A 19,305-nucleotide genomic window follows, 5' to 3' on the forward strand; every position below is an offset into this window, starting at 1 on the left:
TGTGGGAGTTTTCCACAAAGGGTTTCAGGCAACATAAAATGTTCCTGGCACCATTTTCAGCTGTGTGTCCCAGAGACACTTAACTCTGTACTTAATTCAGGTTTAATAGGCTGCGATTATATTAAATAAATACCAGCTGAACTGATTATTTAATATGTAGTTATAGCTGTTTAACAGCCATGCAATTGACTGTTACATCTCCATAAACGTGTGTTTTTCATCGATCACCTTGTATTTTATTTCACATCCCATAATTTTCCCATATAACTCGTGGACCTTCAAAGCATTGCTGGGGGTTGCCCCAGCCTGCAGTCACAGCAGGAACATGCCCAAGGGCCGCTGCCTTTCCAGGGACTCATCCCAGGTTAGGTCACTGCCTTCCACATCTTCCTTGCCTTTTCAGGTGATGTAAAATTCCCCTTTGCATCCCTTCCAGCTTTGCCCAGCTGCTCCACGCCGGTAACACAGCTGCATCCCTCCACCCCGGCGCTGGCCTCCTCGCAGGAAGTCAGAGATCATTCTCCTCTCAACAGGCTGTAAAGAGTTTAAACCTTCAAGAGCCTCTAGAAATGTATAATCCGGATTTTATCCTTTAAAATTCATAGTTCCTCACCCATTGATGCTTTCTCACTGATATTTGTGCTCTCCCCTTTGCTATCAGTTTGCCTGCAGCTCTTTTGAAAGCAGTTACTCAACTAAGTGGCATCTCCATCCTGGTGCTGTCAGGCATTTGGAACGATCATAAGATACATAAATACGAAATTGTTTCTAAAACCTGCATCTATTTGCAACCCAGGGAAGTGAATAACAAGCTGTTTGCAAAAGAACATTTGCTGAGGTCTGACAACTGCACCACAGATACACACGGTTTGTGCTGCAGAGCTGGTTACCCCAACTAATCACTTCACTTCCCCAAAGACAGTGTCAAAATAAAAATGATACATATGTGTATTTAATTACCTTCTGCTGTTACTACAAACAATATATGTTTTTCAGGGATACATTTTACAAAGGCTTTTAGCCAAGTACCCGCAGAAACTGCAGGCAATGCCATTTCCATGTATTATAGCAACGAAATTTTCATGTTCCCACAGAAATTTCAGGGGGACACAGCAAATAGCAGGTTATTTGTCTGATTTGTGTATGTCAGTGTAAGGTCAGTGAGCCTGAAAATACAGATGTCATTTGAAAAGCGGCAGGGAAAAAAAATAAAAGAGAAGGGGGGAAAAAGATGTTTTGCACTATTTAGTGCTGCCTACGCTTTCAGAATAAAAAAGACAAACCCCTCCACATTCCTGGCTGTCACAAGTTGCATTTTCCTATTCAGACCCCAGCCCACTGAAGCCAGTAGTTACAAATACTCAAGAGCCAATAAACACTCCTTGGCATTCAGCACTGGAGAAGCACATGGTAAGGAATAGACAAATCTTTGTTATTACCATACCATAGCCCCTTCCTTAAAATGCCCTGACACAATTTCTCAGGCAATAAATCAGCTTTCTTTTCCTGATGTGCTAAAGCCCATCTATGCACCATAAAAGCTTATTTTTCCTCTCCATATTCCATATCCCTGCAATGGCTTTAATCACAAGCAAGCACACGTGCATGAGAAAAGAAAATGCAGATCTTGCATTTCTGAGCAATAATTCTTTTTGCAAATTAATACCCCTCTGAGCAAGTGGAAAAGTCCCATCCTCACCCAGCCAGCATGATCTTCATTTGCTCTATATTTTCCTGACACAGTCACAGCTCTGCACCATTCCATCATATGGTAGAGGTATTAATTCACTATTTCCTGCATTATACAATCTCCACTTCCTTTCCAGTTTTCTCACTCTAATGATGCTATAATAAAAAACAGAGGTAATAATGAAATTGGAAAATAGTGTAATTTCTAGCTGGCTAGAATAGAGCACAGCTCTGGAAGCTGCCTTGCTATTAGCTTATTAGATGAGGGGTTTGAACAGTGTTTGAATGACTACTTGTGAACTGCCTCGAAAATCTGCCAACACAGCATTACTGGATCTCCAGAGCAGCAGACCAAGGACTGACTCACTGATGGTCAAAGCCAGGTAGACCAAAGAATCAACAGCTGGGGGTTGTGTTCAATATTGACAGCAGAATTCCCTCAAATGGGGTGGATTTTGAGGTCGATGATTGCTGTGTGCTTCAACACAGTGAGGAGTCCCAGACGCAGGGATTGACTCTGCTCCCACATTCCTCCTGCTGCACTGGCCGGGTACTGCTGTATCACCAGCACAGGCTGTGCTTCAGGAGAGCTCCTCCTGACTGCACTGGAATAAACAGGATCTGAATCAGGACATTAAAATGAAGATTTTAATGAGCAATTTCGAGATAACATTTCCTTTCAGCACACCCAGAGACACACCTTCCCCTGTATGCTCTACCCCTCAGCTGATTTTCAACACTTCATTCACGTGCCCGTGACAAGTCCTTATACAGATGCCTTTTCCCAAAAGTAGTCCTCATGATGTAGTGAAAGATACTGATCTTCTGGCTGCCTTCAGCTTCCAGAACTCCTAATACCAGGGGAAATGGTATTTCAAAAGCTGGGTGCTCCTGGGAAATACAGTAATATCCTTCAAGCCCTATTTGTGGGCCAAGATTGTCAGTGGGGAAGTTATCCAGCCAAACTGAAACACAACAGGTTTCTTTGAGCTCTGGACAGAGAGTACCTCAAAATTGCACAGATGGTTACTGCAGTGCTACCTGGATGTCACTGACAGCAGAGAATTTGGTGATTTAAAGAAAATCTGGGCATTTCTGACTCGCCACATCCATCAGCATTCTCTGGCCATATAAAGGAGAGAGTAGCTCAGGTGATTTTCTCAACCAAGCAGAAGAAATACCCTCCTGCTCCTATTGCACAGTCACAGAAGCAAATATGAGGAAGGGAATGCTATCTCCAGAAATGGTGAAATGACAGCTTCTTGATGTGTAATCAACCAAATTGGGAAGGGAGAAGTTTAGCAGGTACTGATAGAGAGCAGACCATGCAAGAGGCTGTCCTCAGTCCCAAGGACACCAGTTTCAAGGTCTCTGCTCCATGGGCCACTCAAGCTGAACCTCTGAGCTCTCTTTTATCTTCCATTAGCCCCTTCCAACTGCTTAATTTTATGCCTCCCCTTCCACCACAGGAGAGCATTCAGCTTCAGGACAGGCCTGGCCACACCCTTCTCCAGTGGAACAGCGGGCTTGCAGAAGAAAATTTAACTCTTCAGCTCTGTAGAGAATGGGACAGAAACACAAAATGTGGGATCTCTTTTATGGACACTGGCTAGAGCATCCCTCTGATGTGAGAGTTACCTCTCCACGACCCACGAGGAAAAGGTGAGTGGAGATGAAGGGGGGGGGGGAGGGTGGGCTCTTGCCAAACTTTGCAAGCTCATACTGAGCAGCCCTGTATCTCATCCACAGACACAAAATCCTCATGTGGAAGAAAGTGTGAGAGAATAACTGCTGCTCTCAGCTGCCTCCAATGAAACAGGAGCCTGCAGCCCAGCCCTCCCCAGCTCCTGCAATTAGAGCGAGCTTTGGGGGCAATAATCAGCACCCAGCTGGTTGCAGCACAGCCCTCAGCACTTGGGTTTCAGTGTCTGGAGTCTTTTCAAGCTTTGCAAGCATGGACTTAATAGGGAGAAGCATTTACACAGGTGATGGTGGACTGCAGCTGGGAGGAGGGGGTGGATGGTGGATGGATGGAGTGCACAATGTGGGATGGATCCAGAGACACCAGGTCTCTCGCTGGTCAAAAGGGGGAAATGAGGTGCAGCCAACCCTGATTTCCAGCATCGGTGGAACTGAGTTCCCAGGGAGCAGGAGGGTTACGTACCTGGTGTCAATGTGATATTGTGCACCCTCTTCCCAAAATAAAGGAGGAATGGGTGTCCTGCACCCCTTCACCTGGCTGTCAGAGCTCTCCACAGGTCTGTGCACCTGCAGAGAAAATTCCCCATAACAGAAGCAGATCCCAGACTGTATCAGCTATTCCATACAGTGAACAGAAAGGCACACTATCCATCTTTCCTCTGAAGGGAATTTCGTGCCCCCACTTCTGCTTTGTTGATCCAATAGCTGTCACCTGAAACTGCCAGAGCTTCCAAGCACGACCACAAAGAGAGAGACAGTTGCTTGATGCAGCACTATTCAAAATCTGCCCAAACACATGATGGATACAGTGTCTGAGTGTTTTGACCTTCAAACCTCTCCCTCAGCTTTTCCATAGTCTGTAGTCAGACACAATGGTGGTTTCATTCATTTGGGATACGTGGGCAGAGATAGGTGTCTGTTGACTGATGGTATCAGGTTGCATAATTTGCTTTTAATTTATATCTGTCCTCCCGAAGTGTCTAATGGGGGGAATAAAATAGATCTAAGGATAAAACAATGGCTTCAGGGCAGCAGGGATGTACAGAACATATAGTCCTCTGTTCCCAACACACGTCAGCCTCTGCTAAACACCTAAACAGACGTTAGTGGCTCCTGTGGGCTTCAAACCATCATGTAAGGTAGAAGATGATGCCTAAGTGGTTAGAGCCCTACTAGAACTGGTTTTGGAGTAGATATCAGGAAACAGAAATCTGGGATTGCACTAAACTGCAAGCCTGTGCTAAAGGGATGCTCAGGCATGCCAAGAGTCAAGGAACTAGAGAGAGAGCAGGTGTCACACCAGACAGGCTCAGACACCAGACCATCCTGTGAAATCCTTGACTTTTGGGAGGGAATGACACATCCTGAACAATGAAGACCAGCCTGGCATGGTACAGTCTGGGAGCAGGGACAAGGACAGCCATGCTGAGAAGCAGAAACTGGCCATTAGGACAAAATGACCAGGAACAAGACCCAGAACAGCAGCTATAGCACATGGCACACTGGAAAGGTGAGAGCAGCAAGAGGGATTGCCCAACACCTTTGCCAGCCACAGGGACTGGTCAGACCCAGGCCTGGCAAGATTGATCTGAAACTAGCTTGCCAGACAGTTTTTTGAGACCTTGATTAAAATGGCAATCTCTTCACTTGTCAGCCACACAGTTTGTTGTTTCATTTACAGCTCCTTCTACTCTGCAAACACAAGAGCAGCTTGTGTTTGCAGAGGCTAGCAGCCTGTGTTAATTAATCCTGAGATGCTGAGCATTTTCTCAGCCTTTATAGTCACACCTGACCTCTGCACCTGCAGAAAGACACCCCCTTTTAAGGCACTTACCGACAGATTTCACTGCAGCCGTGTTCAGCAGTCCTGCCTCTGCAGGATTGTCCCTCTGGAAGCAGGCACATGTTGTTGCCTTGCTCTGAACTTATCCATACACATCAGCAGCTCGCTTTCCTCCCCATGAGGGGAAGGATACAGGCACTGCCCAGCACCTTCAGTTTGTGGCCACTGGTTTGCATGGGCATATGAGTAATATTAAATTCAATCACAAGGGTAAATAATCTCTTTGTCCCTGCAGGATCCCTACCTGCTCACAGGAAAAGTATCTGTATCTTCTCTATCCTTAGGCCCTCTTATATCACAGGGATGATCACTTGACTCTTTGCTTTCTCTATAGTTGCTTTTTAACACATGACGTTTGTTACTTAGATTTAAATCATCCTTGTGCACAAAGCAGCACTAGTGCATTTAACCCACCCAGATTCCCTGCTTTGCCATTTAAGGCTTTCCTGGACTCAAGATTCAGTTTATGACAGACAAGAGCCCTATACTGATTTGCAGCGCAGCATTGTTCCAGCTAATCATTCACACATCGGATTAACTGGTCTGAATCCCAGTAAAGGTGGGGAACCACTATGTAAAAAGCCCTGTGTAAACCAAATGTTCATTTGGTTTATTTTCCTTGTAATGCCTCAGCTCACATCAAGGCTTAGCTGGGATAGAAATGCTTATTTCCAGTGCAATACTAACTGGGGTAAACCCAACTATCTCAAACAGTCAGGGAGAAACATTCATAAAAATAATTTTAATAGGACCACTGGTCACTCCCAGCTCCATCACTCACAGTGGCAGGAAGGAGCCCTTTTACTTTCTTATGCCCCACTATTTGCAGCTTGGTCCTGCGAGCAAAGCATGACCAGCAAGGAGAAGAAACCCATCCCAACACCTGAACCTCTCTGTGCCTTTGATAACTAATTTGACTCCCTACCTTATTACAAAGCACAGCAAGACTATAGACAGCACTGAAAGGGAACCTGAGACCAGAAGAGAATTTGAGCTCCAGAAAGTAATGGCCACTTAGAAATAAAATAATTTAGAAATAAAACAAAATAAAGAAAGAAACAGCAGGATCCAGAGCAGGATCAGTATCTTATGAATGTCCATCAGACTCTAAATCCCAATCCAGCAGGTGAACAAGCCATCCAAAGAACATGGCTCTGTGAGAGGATGGGCAGTCTCAGGAGCCAGGACAACATTTGGGACATAGAGAACAAAACTGGAATTTCAGCAGACATATCCAGGAGGTTGGACTGGGTCATATAAAAATGGTCCCTCTTAGTCTTACACTTGGTGAATGTTGGATACCAGCAGTGGGTCTCCCAATACAAAGGATGCCTGGGCTTTCAGGTTTGCTTCATACACAAGTGAGTCTCAGGAGAGGTGGGTTGGGGTAAGCTACATTCTGTGCAAGATTGACTTGATGACCAGTAGTTGGTTATTCAAAGCTGGAAACTGTGGGAAACCCTTAGAAAGTTCTCCCTGGGGTGTCTCCTCTAGTTACCTAGAAACCCAGGCTGAGTTTTATGAGCAGAAAATATGTTAGGAGGCATGTTTGCCTCATCTGCTTTAAAAAAGACCTATTTTCCCCTTTTCCTCACTTAGCAATTTCATTAGCTGGGAACTATTTATGGTCTTTAACTACCCCTCTCTTCTTTGCAGCCTGGATTTCCCAACTGCAAGAACATCCCAGCCCCTTCCACTTCCAGCATTGAGGCCTCACCCAGAAGCAATTTACACAAGATTCCACGGCATCTATAGGACTTTGTGTGAATAAGAAATGCTTTATGAGCCTAAACACCTCTGCATGATGTTCTGAGACCTTAGAGAAACCTACTTGTGAGACAGATTTTGCCTTGGGGGGGAGAAATGGTTGGGGGGGGTAAATGTTTGGGGGGGGAAGCCAGCCCATAATTGAACCCAGTGAGTTTTCCAGTTGATTTTCCTCTCCTTTTGTCCAGGATCTTGCTTAGCTTTCTTTGCAGCCTGTTTGCTGATCATCACAGAGCAAACAGCCCAGCAGCCAGCTCGTTGTCCCCGTGCCTCGTTTGTGGGTTGCAGGGGTGATTTCCCAAAGTCAGTGCCTCGCCTTAAAAAAGCAAAGGGGGCTCAGTGGCTGCGAGGGAGGTCAGCGTATTAGCCTTTCACCTCTGGAGGCCTCGGCTCAAATCCTGGCTCAGGTTACCAGAGAAAGCGAGTCTGATGTGCTCTGACCGTGTCTGCAGGGCGACGCTGCCTCCCAGGCAGCCAGGCCAGCAGATGTGTTACACACCACACGCAGCCCCAGCACCCCCTGACCCCGCACAGGACACACATACTGGGGCTCCCCTTCAAGGGGACCTTGACCAGCCTGACAGTTTCATGGCTACAAATTGCCACATCTCTTATGACCAGTGCAAAGGCCAGCAGCACTCAAGACAGCTGGGAAACACTTCCCCATTTATTCACTTTCCCTTGGGTTTGCTGATCTTTCTCTTCCAGTCTGACTGTATCAGCTGAAAATTTACTGACTCTTTCCCTCTTTGTCACAAAAGATTCTCTCTCTGAGAGATGATGCAGTTAAAAGTACAGAAAAAATAATATAGTTTAACTATAAAATAGCTAGGATCATCAGTTTTCTGTGGGAGACTCTGCTTTACATGAACTGAGCTGCTGGGGGATTTATTTCTCTAATTACACTAGAAAGAAGCAGAAAGAATTGATTCTAGGGGGTAAAAAAAAAAAAAAAAGGACCCAAAAATCATCTCAAGCTCTTCAGACTGTTCCTGGAGATAAGGCTGAGCTTGGCACTCAGAAATGTACTTTTCTTCCTTATATTTAACCATAGCCACCAGCTGTGAATTTCTGCAACAGCCTTCTGGGAAGAGTATCAAGGACAAAAATACAGCTTTAGAGATTAAGGTAGAGCAGTTTAATGAAAGTTTAAAAAGTGGCTGCCAACAGGAGACGTGGGGTTTTAATCTTGTCTGAGATGTGGCCTACTTAGGGATTTGATATAAGTTTAAATTGTTTGCATCTATAAAGTGCTCTGGTTTCATTCAGAAAGAAGTGAAGCTGAGGTGTTCTTCCAAACCAGCTGATCTCCTGGCACTCTCAAAGATGACATCTTACAGAAACAGTGAGACTTCTCACCACTTCTAAATTTTCTGCTTGCTGAAAAAGAAAAGTGGGCTTGCTGAGGTTTGATGCATGGCAAGGTGAGCATTCAGATGCTTTCAAGGCCAGGTTGGATGTAGCTCTGAGAAACCTAGTCTAGTGGGAGTTGTCTCTGCCCATGGGAACAAGATGATCTTTAAGGTCCCTTCCAACCCAAACCATTTTGTGATTCTGTGCAAGTGGCTGCACCAGTAAAGGATGGGGGCAGGAGGACAGCTAGAAGTGGGCTGCAAACTGAATTACCAGACAGGTTCACCCATTCTCAAGGCCACATTCATTTGCCATCCACAACATCAGTTCCCACATTTGTGTTTCAGGAGAAGCCAGACAATCTCATGTAGATCAAGTACACCAGAGGCTCATCCTTCCCACCAGCACAAACCTGCAGAGGCTTATCAACTGCTCCCCAACACCTTCAGATCCTGTGCAAGCTCAGATTTTCCTCAGTACATTGTGGGTCCTCTCAGCAGACCTGACCTGCATGTTGGATACAGACAACCCAGAGTCAACCAGTGTGAACAGAAGGTCTGAGTTTGGGGTCTGGACTTTTGAACCCACCCATCTGCCCATGAAGGCACCCCATTGGGGTTGAGCATGGACGAGTGAGTTTTCCCTGCTCACATCACTGCTGTTTTGCAGGAGGCAGAGACCACCATGGCTGTCAAACAGATACGACCCACTTGTGCTATTTTCACTTTAGGTATTTCTTTTCCCTTCATGGAGGGAAAAAACAAATACAAGGCCTTTTGCACCTGGTGAGAAACGGCTGTTTGTTTAGACAGCCAAATGAAGTCATCGCTGAGAAACGATGCCCTCACACCCCCTTTAATACTCACTTGCCAGAAACCATAATGGAGTGAAATGACCCATCATCATCCGCAGCTGTCTGATATAACCAGGAATATTTCTGCCTTCTACTCCTCCATCTCTTCTAATCATACAAAAGCCAAACTTATCATTGCCATTTAACAACAAACAAACAAAAAAAATCATCTCCCTAGAATGAAAATTACCACATAACTCATTTTTCCTGCAAATTGCCCTGACAACCTTCTAATGAAGGCTACAGCACCCGAGCCTGCCCTGCTGTGGTGTCTGGCCAAGGACTACACCAACCCCCAACCCGAGCAAAGTTGCCCTAAAGCAGCCCCACAATTGAACACCCTGCCTGAAGACAAATGGAAAACTAAGCATTTTTAATTTGCATTTTAAAACAAAAGCTTCTAATATCCAGACCATTAACTTGTCTATGAGGCTTTCACAGCAAAACTTGTTACCCGCTATGTGTTTTGCTGTCACTAAGATATATTAAATGCTATTAATTGTGATGCCTTGCTATTATGCTATTTGGAGACTTGCCACAAGCCCGCTTCCGCCCAACCTGTATTATGCTGTGAACCTTGGAGGCATTTTAAACATCTCGTGCAAAATTCATGAACTTGAAAGGGAGCCTGTCTATATTTCCAAGATCTTGAGGGGCTGGGGAGTCTTCCTGAAACCCAACTCAGTTCAGGGCTCATCCCTAACAGCTACTACATCTCAATCCAACCAGTCGAGCCCCCTCTCAAGCCCTGATGATTACCAAGGTCTATATGCACCTTCCTTCTAATGAATATAGGCTTACGGACATCTCATGCATTATTTACCAAGGTGTGCTTATTATGATTGCAATGATTTAAGGCAGTTTGTTACAGGCACAGCTCTGAGTGATTGCGATCAATAGAAGAAACAAGAACAAGCCAATCTGCATAGAACAACAGTCTGGGTCCTTAGGGGCTATGCTTCCCTGATTAACCCTTCCCAACCTGGCAGCAAAAGAGGTTTGCACTAGTTTGATAGACGCAAATAGTTGGTTTCCCTCCTTCTTGCCCTCCCCACTCCAGCCAAGGGTGAATAGGAATTCAAAGGGGTTATTCAGCTCTTCCAGCTGTTTGTTGGGCAGGATCCCACATGCTGGCACAGCATTCCTGCTGCTATTTAATGTGCACCTTGGATGTGGCTGTAATCTACTCATAAGCATATGTCATGCCCCCACCCCTAGGCCCCACATACAAACCCTCTTTTTTCCCCAAACACAGATTTAGTAATTGTGGCTTCTGCTGTCAGTGTGGAGATCCCAGATTCAAACCCAAGGATGACTAGGACAGCAGGCGTGAAGCAATTACTGCAGACAAGTAGCTGGACACGGATCCTTCCTGCATGAAAGGCAGTGGGAGCTTCCTCAGTGAGAACTGGAAGGAGGAAGGGAGACAGATGCAGAGCAGTTTTGTAAATTCCCAGGTTTAAAGGCTGAGAGGTCCCAATTCTTGCACCTGATACCTCCCAAAATACAGAATTATGGTACAGCATTCACTCTGTCACTGGGAGCCAGAGAAGATCTCTGGACCAGTCAGGAAGACCTAGTGATGTTGCTGTAACATCTCACCACCTCTCCCCTGTAGTACAGGGAGCAAGTAGCTATAACCTCTAGGCAGGACAGCCCAAGGACTGTGGTTTTAAGGGCAACCAGTAAACACTGCTCTATATTTATTCCAGAATCCTCACATGAGGCGAGTCTGGAGACGTCCTTCCCCACTGAGTACACGGCTCATTTTGCTCTTACACAAGAGCTTTGGATCGGACCCGGCACATGGGAAATATATTCATTACTTCAAAGGGGAAGCAAACAGGATGTCTGGACAAAGCACCAAATAAAAGGCTAATGACACAAATGGATATTTAATACAATGACTTCCTCTGATTATCCTATAAGGAAACACTTCAAATGCTGTCCATTTTCTACATCCTGCATCATTGTAATATGCTTCATAGGCTGGGAGGGAATTTTCCACACCATACACTGGTAAGGTGGGGCTGTGCTCTTACCTGCCTGCTGCAGATGAGATGGTACAGCACGTACAACCTGGGGTCTGGGGATGCTTTGCTAAGCAGCAGAATGGCAGCACCCTTCCTCCTCCCCATCACCTGCTCAGCATCCCCAGCATGGGGAGATGGGTGACAAGGCATCACTGTGGTGGCTGATCACCTTACAAAGCTTCCCAGTGATACAGAGGAGACCAGTTACTTTTCCCCCTCCACTCTATCCCTGTCATAGATAGCAAAGCATCAGGAGCTGGGGATAACATCAGCACTGGGATACCACAACTTGGATTCAGCCCCCAGCTCCCTCTCCACAGGACTGTCCCACAGCCTTAGCCATCCCCAGGGCACTTCTCTGCTGGGGGGTCACTGAATAAACAGAGTTTAACCCAAATCCCTGCTTAGACTAAACCAAGAAAGGACTTCATTAGCACGGCACTTGTTCTGCTGCTGCAGATCTCTCTGGAGAAAAGACAACTGAAGCCTTTTGCTCTATAACAACTGGAGGGAAGAGACAAGAACAAAGTAATTCAGTTAAAAAAAAAAAAAAAAGATTTGTTTCCAGAGTCACCATGACCTGACAGTTGCTTTGGGTTAAACTAAACCCAACTCAATTGGCCAAGAGGCCAGGGACAGCAATACGTAGGATTAAGATTAGATTCCTTTTTGCTGGAGAGAGAATCCTGAAAAACTTCTCTGTAGAAATCACTTTTCATTTCTCTTTGATTTTTGGCGTGAGAAATTCAAGTGAGAGTTGAGCTCTATATGGTTACTGAATAGCAAAATAATGACACCATTAGGAACACAAAGCTGAATGATTGCGGAAAGTTCCTTTCTAGTTTAAACTCGTAGGTTTTGTTAACAGTTATTTCATTCCAGTGCATAGCCAGCACTTTGTTTAAAAGAGGTCTTTGTTAATATTTTGATTAAGTTAATAAACATTATTAGGCAAACTTGCCTCTACACAGCTAAGGAAGACCTCCTAGCAAAACCAGAAGAGAACGTTTGACAGTCCTAAAAATTCTAAGATAAGGAAATACATAGGAAAAAGAAAAAGGAATTTCCCTCAACCTCAGCAGTCTTTAACCATTCCAGCAAAATTAAATACATAAATTAAATGAAGACTAATTAAACAGCAAATTTTATTACGGGCTATTTTCAAGGCACTGTTCTTCCAATAAAGGAAATCTATAGTCTGGGGAGGAAGAGGAATATTTTCTAATGTCTTTTGAAGTCTGACTTTCTTCCAGCAATTCACACACTGTTTGCTGGGATGATTCCACTGGGGAAAAAAAAAAGAAAAAAAGAAAAAACAAACAAAACCAGAACCCCTTCTCTATTTCTCATCAGCATCCTTGGGATATAACTTGCCTTCCTGATGCAATAAAGATAGCTGTGACCAGTACAGCCATCGCTGTTAGTAATCAGACTTTAGTATCTTTATACATGGTGTGAATTATAGTTATTTCTGTACCAGTGATGCAATAGCAGCTTTCTACCCATCTTGAGTTGTTCCTAAGCTCAAGGGAAAGAGGTTCATTCAATCCCATCTTTGCTGTACAGCTGCTTTAGGAAAAAAGCCAGTTCACGTTCCATCCTGGGCCAAGAGAAATAATTTTTAGGGATGAGATAAGACAGAATCTGATCCTGTGTTTACAGCCCCCATTACAGCCAAGGCCAAACTAACAAACCTGTGGGAAAGCCTCGGTGTCTCACAGAGCATAGGTGTCACCAAGAAGACAATTTGCCCCAAAGGGCTTAACGTTCCTTTCAAACACCTTTCCTGGGGCAACAAAAGGGATTAACTGGTCTCACTCTTTGATAGCTCAAAGCTCCCTATTGATTCCCACCTACTGCTGACACTAAGGAATTACAATTAGTTGCAGTCAGCTTTCACAATGGGGCAAGGCTGCTGGCAGCAATCCTTAGCAGGCAAGGGACAGCCCGCAGTCCCCTTACCTGCTCGAGTAGCCCAACACCAGTGGAAAAATCAAGATGTAAAATCAAGAAAAGACCCTCATTCAGATTCAAGGCCAGCTCTTTCTTCTCTCATGAGAGCCCTGAGCTCCATCACCTCCTCCAGCCTGGGAAATAAACTCCTCTTCCCTCACAAACGGCCCATTTCAACAGGCAGCAGCTGATGCTCGGCCACTTATTACTATCCACCTCCAGCTGCTGGAGGATTGCACAGCAGAGGAGGTTAAGTGTCACTGGGGCTTAGCAGCAAGATTAGACCTGCCCTTCTCCAGCTGCATCCGTTGTGCTCTTGGGGCTGGGCCAGGCTCGAGACAGAGGATCTGATGGGGTAGAAAAGGAAATTCTGTGCATTCCTCATCCGTAGCCTACATGCCAAGTGAAATGCAGCGACGAGCAGCATTTGTCCAAAGGCTTCATTCTTACTGCAGAAATTGCAATATTTTAAAGCAATGTTACTGAGTTGGGTCCAGAGAAACCAGGCTGCTGGGGGTATGAAATCATTCACCCCTCCAGTAGTATTAGTGCAACAGATGAAATGTTAGGAGGAGCATAAATCCTGGGATACACCCTCCAAAGACGGAATTCTGGCTTAGGAAAAACACCTGCCCCAAAATGTTCTGAGCATGTGATTTTAATTTTCTGTGACCTTTTTATGTCTCTCCTCAGCCAGGCACAAAAATATCCTCCTCAGAAAAATTTCTGCCTGGAAATGATGGTCCTTTTTTCCCCAAGTCCTTTTAAAGGGAAGAAAATTACTTGTCTTCCAGAAATATGCTGCTACGAACAAGCAATGCATGAACTGCCTGTTTGGAAAATAAAAAGCATGTTCTGCAGAGGAAATTCTCTCAGTGCTCATCTGTACTCATCCCAGCTATATCCTAAGCAACTTGATCTAGTGGAAGGTGTCCCTGCCAATGGCAGTGAGGTAGGAACTAGACAGTCCCTTCTAACCCAAATCCTTCTATTATTCTATCCTAACAAACACAACTGCAATGAAACTAAAACACAACAGCAGGAAAATCCAACATAACTGCAATGGGACCTTGATAATTATCAGTTGAAAAATCCAGCTTTTGGTTCCCGGTTCCCTACTGACAGTGCATTATTAACTTTTTAAATGGAAATCTCCCACGAGCAGAGTCATGGCTGCTAATCACAGCATTCTGACAAATGCTGGTGTGAGTAGTTTCCTTTTAGTGCCCCATCTGCCTTCAGGGGCTTGGGGGGGTGGGGGTGGGGGCAGGAGTCTGTACTTCACCCCCACAGTAACATCAGCTCCTTTTCATTCCCTAAAGCACTCTGTGTTTTCTGGGACATCCCAGATCCAGTCACATCCCCTCAAGAACTGTCCACCCTAGTTAATTTTGATCCCACTATGTATCTGGGGCTCTGTGGGCATGAAGAGCATAAAAGACACACAGAGTGCATCCTTGTTATAAACAGTGTTGCAGAAAGATCTGTCCAATGTCCATGCCCTGGGGTGCCCGTCAAGTATCCAGTGTCCCAGGAGCTGGACTCAATGATCCTTGTGGGTCCCTTGCAGTTCAGGCTATTCTAATATTTTATGTGCAATAAAACCTTTAAAACTTTCAGCATGAGGGAGCTGGAGCCAACAATACTCATGGCATGGGGAGAGAAGACACACTCCTCCTAAAACACCACCTGTGTCTTCCCACTCCAAACTGGCAGCCAAGATATGGGCCAATACCACAACAGCACCTCAGCCATCCATGGTGTTTTAACTTGCCAGCACCAATGCCTCCTTAAACTGGATTTGATACTCTCAACATCCTTACTAAACCATCCCATACTTGTCTCCTACAGACTGAATTAAGTCTCTCTTCAGTGCTGGTTTCTGCTGAAACAGCTCAAACTCAACTTCACATTCCTCCAGCCAGAATGACCAATGTAAAGCTCTGGGATAAATATCAGCAACAACTTGTGTTCCTTGGGTAGAGCAGAAACTTTCTAAGGCAGGAAAATGCCTGTGGGTACAGCAGACAGAGCTTGCTCTAAGTTGGCACAGGGTTTGATCTCTTGCTGAAGGACAAGTGACACAAGATCCACAGCTTTTCTTCCACATTTCTTCGCAGAAAACAGTTGGGATCCAGGAACAGCCCTGCAGCACACGTGCTGATGGTAAACAACTGCACTGCTTCTAAAACAGTGCAAACAGGGCTATGATAACATGGACCAAACTCCTTCTCCTAAAAGGGTTTTTCCAGCCCTGTGTGCTACAGTCCTGTTTCTTTGACCTTGCCTTTCTAACATTAACACATACCACACATTTTTCAAAAAGCAACCAGCAAAATGAGATATTTCACTGCATCTGATCCTCCCTGGGAGAGATGAGAACAAAACCTCCTAATGCACGTTAATCCCATCACCAGAGCACTGCTGAAAGATGGTTGATACTTGGCATAGGAGCACTCACAAGGGATAGGAAAACCTATATCAAGACTCCCACATCCCACCTCAGCAGTGGCTGCCTATCAGTGGTTGGTGAAGATATTCTCAAATATGATTTTTCCAGCAGAAATGAGTCTGGAGCAAGGCTCACCCATGATCACACAGCACCATGGTTCAGGCTCTTTCATCTGCCTGTGTAATGTGTTGCATCATGCAGGGATGTGGCCTGGTAGTTTGGGTGATGGGCAGCAAACACACACTGCTGTGCACATGTTGGGTCAAATCTCCTCCTGAACAGGAACACTTGTGCCTCCATCTCAGAAAAATGAGACAACCAGAATGAGACAACTTGCATCCATGGGACCTTCATGATCCATTGGTCTGGGGGAGAAGAAACCCTCTGGCAAACACATTGAAATACAAGCAGAGCCTGGATGAAGGGTGACACCTTCAATGGGAGGGAGGGAGAGTCAAGCAGCAATTTCCATCCTGGGGCTGGGGCAGGTGGCAGCAGCAGCCGGCGGGCTGCGCACAGACTTGTTCTCATTTTTGTCCTTTGACCTTCTCCCCCTCAGCAGCTGAGTCTTGTTTACTGGCATTTCGGCAGCCCATCTCCTGTTTCCATTAACCCTCAGAGAGGTGGGAGGCAGAGAAAAGGAATGGGTTTGCAAGCTGGGTGGTTGGTGCTCTGCATGAAGGGCAGCGAGCTGCTCTCAGGCAACACCACGGCGAGAGGTTCAGCCTCTATTTATCAACAGGGGAAGCATGGAGACAGCAACCTGGCAGGGACTTGCTGCTTTGCCTGGTCCACAGCACACCAGTAGAGACAAAACAGTTATAATGGCTCTGGAGTCACCAGCTTTGCCTCTGATGCTGCACATCTGTGAGGGTTTCACTGTTCTAATGATTAGACAGACAGTGTCAAAACTAGCCCTCCTTTGCCTTTAGGCTGTGTTTATTCAGCACACAGATGAGACATTTTCAGCATTCCTCCACCAAGTCTGACCTTGTAAGAGAATAAAATCCAAAGGACCTGTCCCCCTCAAATGACACCGTGGAGACTTCAGCACTCCTGAACAACCAAGCCCCACGGGTTAAATCCAAGAGTTTAACGTACAAACAAAGGGGAAATATTGTTCTGTTGACAGTGAGAGCTACTGAATGCAACTGATCTGAGCCACTTCTGGCCAAACAGATCAGAGATAAATGATACCTGCTACAGGCAAGAAGACACATTGCCCATTCTCCCTCTGATAACCCTGCAGTTACTACAGCATGGCTGGTACCCCAGGCTATAGATCAGGATTATTTGTGGGGACAGTCCTCAGATAGTCCTGAGCCATCCTGGCTATGAGCCAGGCCAGTGCTGCCCTGTGAATACCCAATTAAACTACGCTCCAGGGAGCACACGTCTAGGAAAAGCCCTCCCAAGTCATTTTCAATCCATAGTGAGAAATAAGCTCTGCTTACCTGCAAACTGATCAAGGTTTACATTTGAGATATTTATATTTGTGGAGTTTGGCTTATCTCTTCTTTTTTTTTTTTTTTACCTTTTTCCTTATGGAATCTATTGTTAACAACAAAAAAGAAATTTCATCTGTGCACCACTGCCAACTGCAAGGTATCAGGCCCTGGACTGGAGAAACCCCATAAATATTTTAAAAGATAAATGCTGAACCTAATGACAAGAAGCTGCCACGCAGTTGTTCAGGATGGATAGACAGACAGACTGAATCTCCTTCCACTCCATAAGTGGAAGGATCTGTTTCAGTCCTGATGCAGTCAGTCATCCTGGCTCAGCCATAGGTATATTTGTCATACAGGGACCTGAGGGATGGTGAAGGGCACAGATTTTCATTATTCCTGCAAGTGGAGGTTCACCCTCCCCACCCTGTGCCTTGGAATTAGCAAAACGGCATAAAGAACAAATTGAGGATTAAAAGGACCCCTCAGTCCCTGCAATATCCTGCTTTGCTGCTTGGCCCCAGGGACTCAGCACTTCCCTTCCTTTTGTCTGGTCTGGACTTGGGCAGGTGGCGAGTCATTGCTGGACTAGACACCCCACAAGCTCCAGGGTGCTGATGAATATCCATCTAATTAGAATAACGGATTCTCCAGACCAGCCCTTCAACTGCAGAAATTAGCTAGTTTATTCCAATAAAGATGCTAATATGGGGGGCTTTGTGAAGGGCGAGAAATTCCCATTGTCATTCAGAAGCAATTTGTAGCGGATTTGAAGCCTTTGAAAAGGTGACGCGCTGGTGGCTGGGTTTGTATAATACCCAACCCCGAAATTCACAGCTGAGCATTCTTTCCCTCCATATGCTTCAGTGCCACCCAATTTGTATTCCCCCGGTGAGGAGGCGCTGGAGCGGAGCAGGGAGTGATAGCGAGTCACCGGCACAGCGAGGGGAGGGTGGCTGGTCCGGGAGAGGGGAACATCAGCCCTGCACGGTGGGGCTCCAGCCAGGCTGAAGGGGATGGAGATGCTTCACTAACCTCTCCGCTGGGGTGGGCAACACACAGCCTGAAACAGCCTCTTTGGGGGAGAAGGGTCTCAGATGCCTTCAGCCATCAGTATTAATAATTTAATGCTTCTTCGGGGTCTTCATGACATTTTGCTGGCAATGAGCCTCTTCACACAGCTCCTTTGCTTTTTGGAACTTCAACCTTCATTACTTTTTATTCCTAGTGATTGAGACTGAAGTTAACACCATCTCTCCAGAACAATCCCCAAATCCTTAGCTGAACTTTCCAATTGAATTTCATTTTCCCCCACCACTCACTTCTCCAGATGCAGCCTTCTGAACTGAAGACTCTACAGCCTGGTGTCTTGCATGAGGCATCTGATGGAACTGAATTATCTAGAGGAGGCCTAAGCTCTCCAAATCTTGGCAGGTGACTTTTTACTCACCTTCTAGCCAGATTTGTCTCTAAGATACCAGTCTTTGCAGCAAACCTAATCAGCATTTTAGGAAGGAAGCAAGCTGCAACCTAAACTCACATAAAATCCAAATGCCTCCCTAAACTACTCTTTGTAGATTGCTCTAGAAGACATAATGAAGTCAAAATGTTTCTCTAACAGCTGCCTGGAAATGGAGGTAGAGCTCTATACCACAGCGATGGACTATTTTTGCAGAGAGGGCATCCTCTTGCCACTGACTTTCTATCCTTTGCTCTTTCCATCTTGTGATGTAAAGTCAAAGAATGACAGCAGAAGCCATGAGCAGCTGGGGCTGCTCTCCAGAAGTCCAGATGCACTTGACTCCTGTCCATCTCTCTGTCCCTATGGCTTTATCCATGCACAGCCTGGCACCGAATTTCATGTTCGTTGTGGATTGCATCGCTCCATTAAGTCCATGTAAGTGAGAAGGGCTGCTCTACTATAAATGTCATTCCAAGGCCCTCCCTCAGTCAGGTATTCTAACTTGTGCCTAAATTTAAACACAGGATGTCCATGCTGAACCCAAGGGACTACTCCCATGCCTGCTGCAAATACCTTGAGGTCAGATGGTTTAGAAGAACAGGCAAGGGAGGAGGAATGTTTCCACCCGCACAGGATCTTGCCTTTGCCCATGGGCCATGTCCCCACAGCATTGACCAGGTCAGAGCCCATAAATGCTCAGTCTCAGCCATGGTGAAGAGCTTCACATCTCTGGGAATGAGCCCATTAGCGG

The sequence above is a fragment of the Corapipo altera genome, unplaced genomic scaffold, assembly GCF_003945725.1.
Source record: "Corapipo altera isolate COAL_440 unplaced genomic scaffold, ASM394572v1 50, whole genome shotgun sequence".
NCBI lineage: Eukaryota > Metazoa > Chordata > Aves > Passeriformes > Pipridae > Corapipo > Corapipo altera.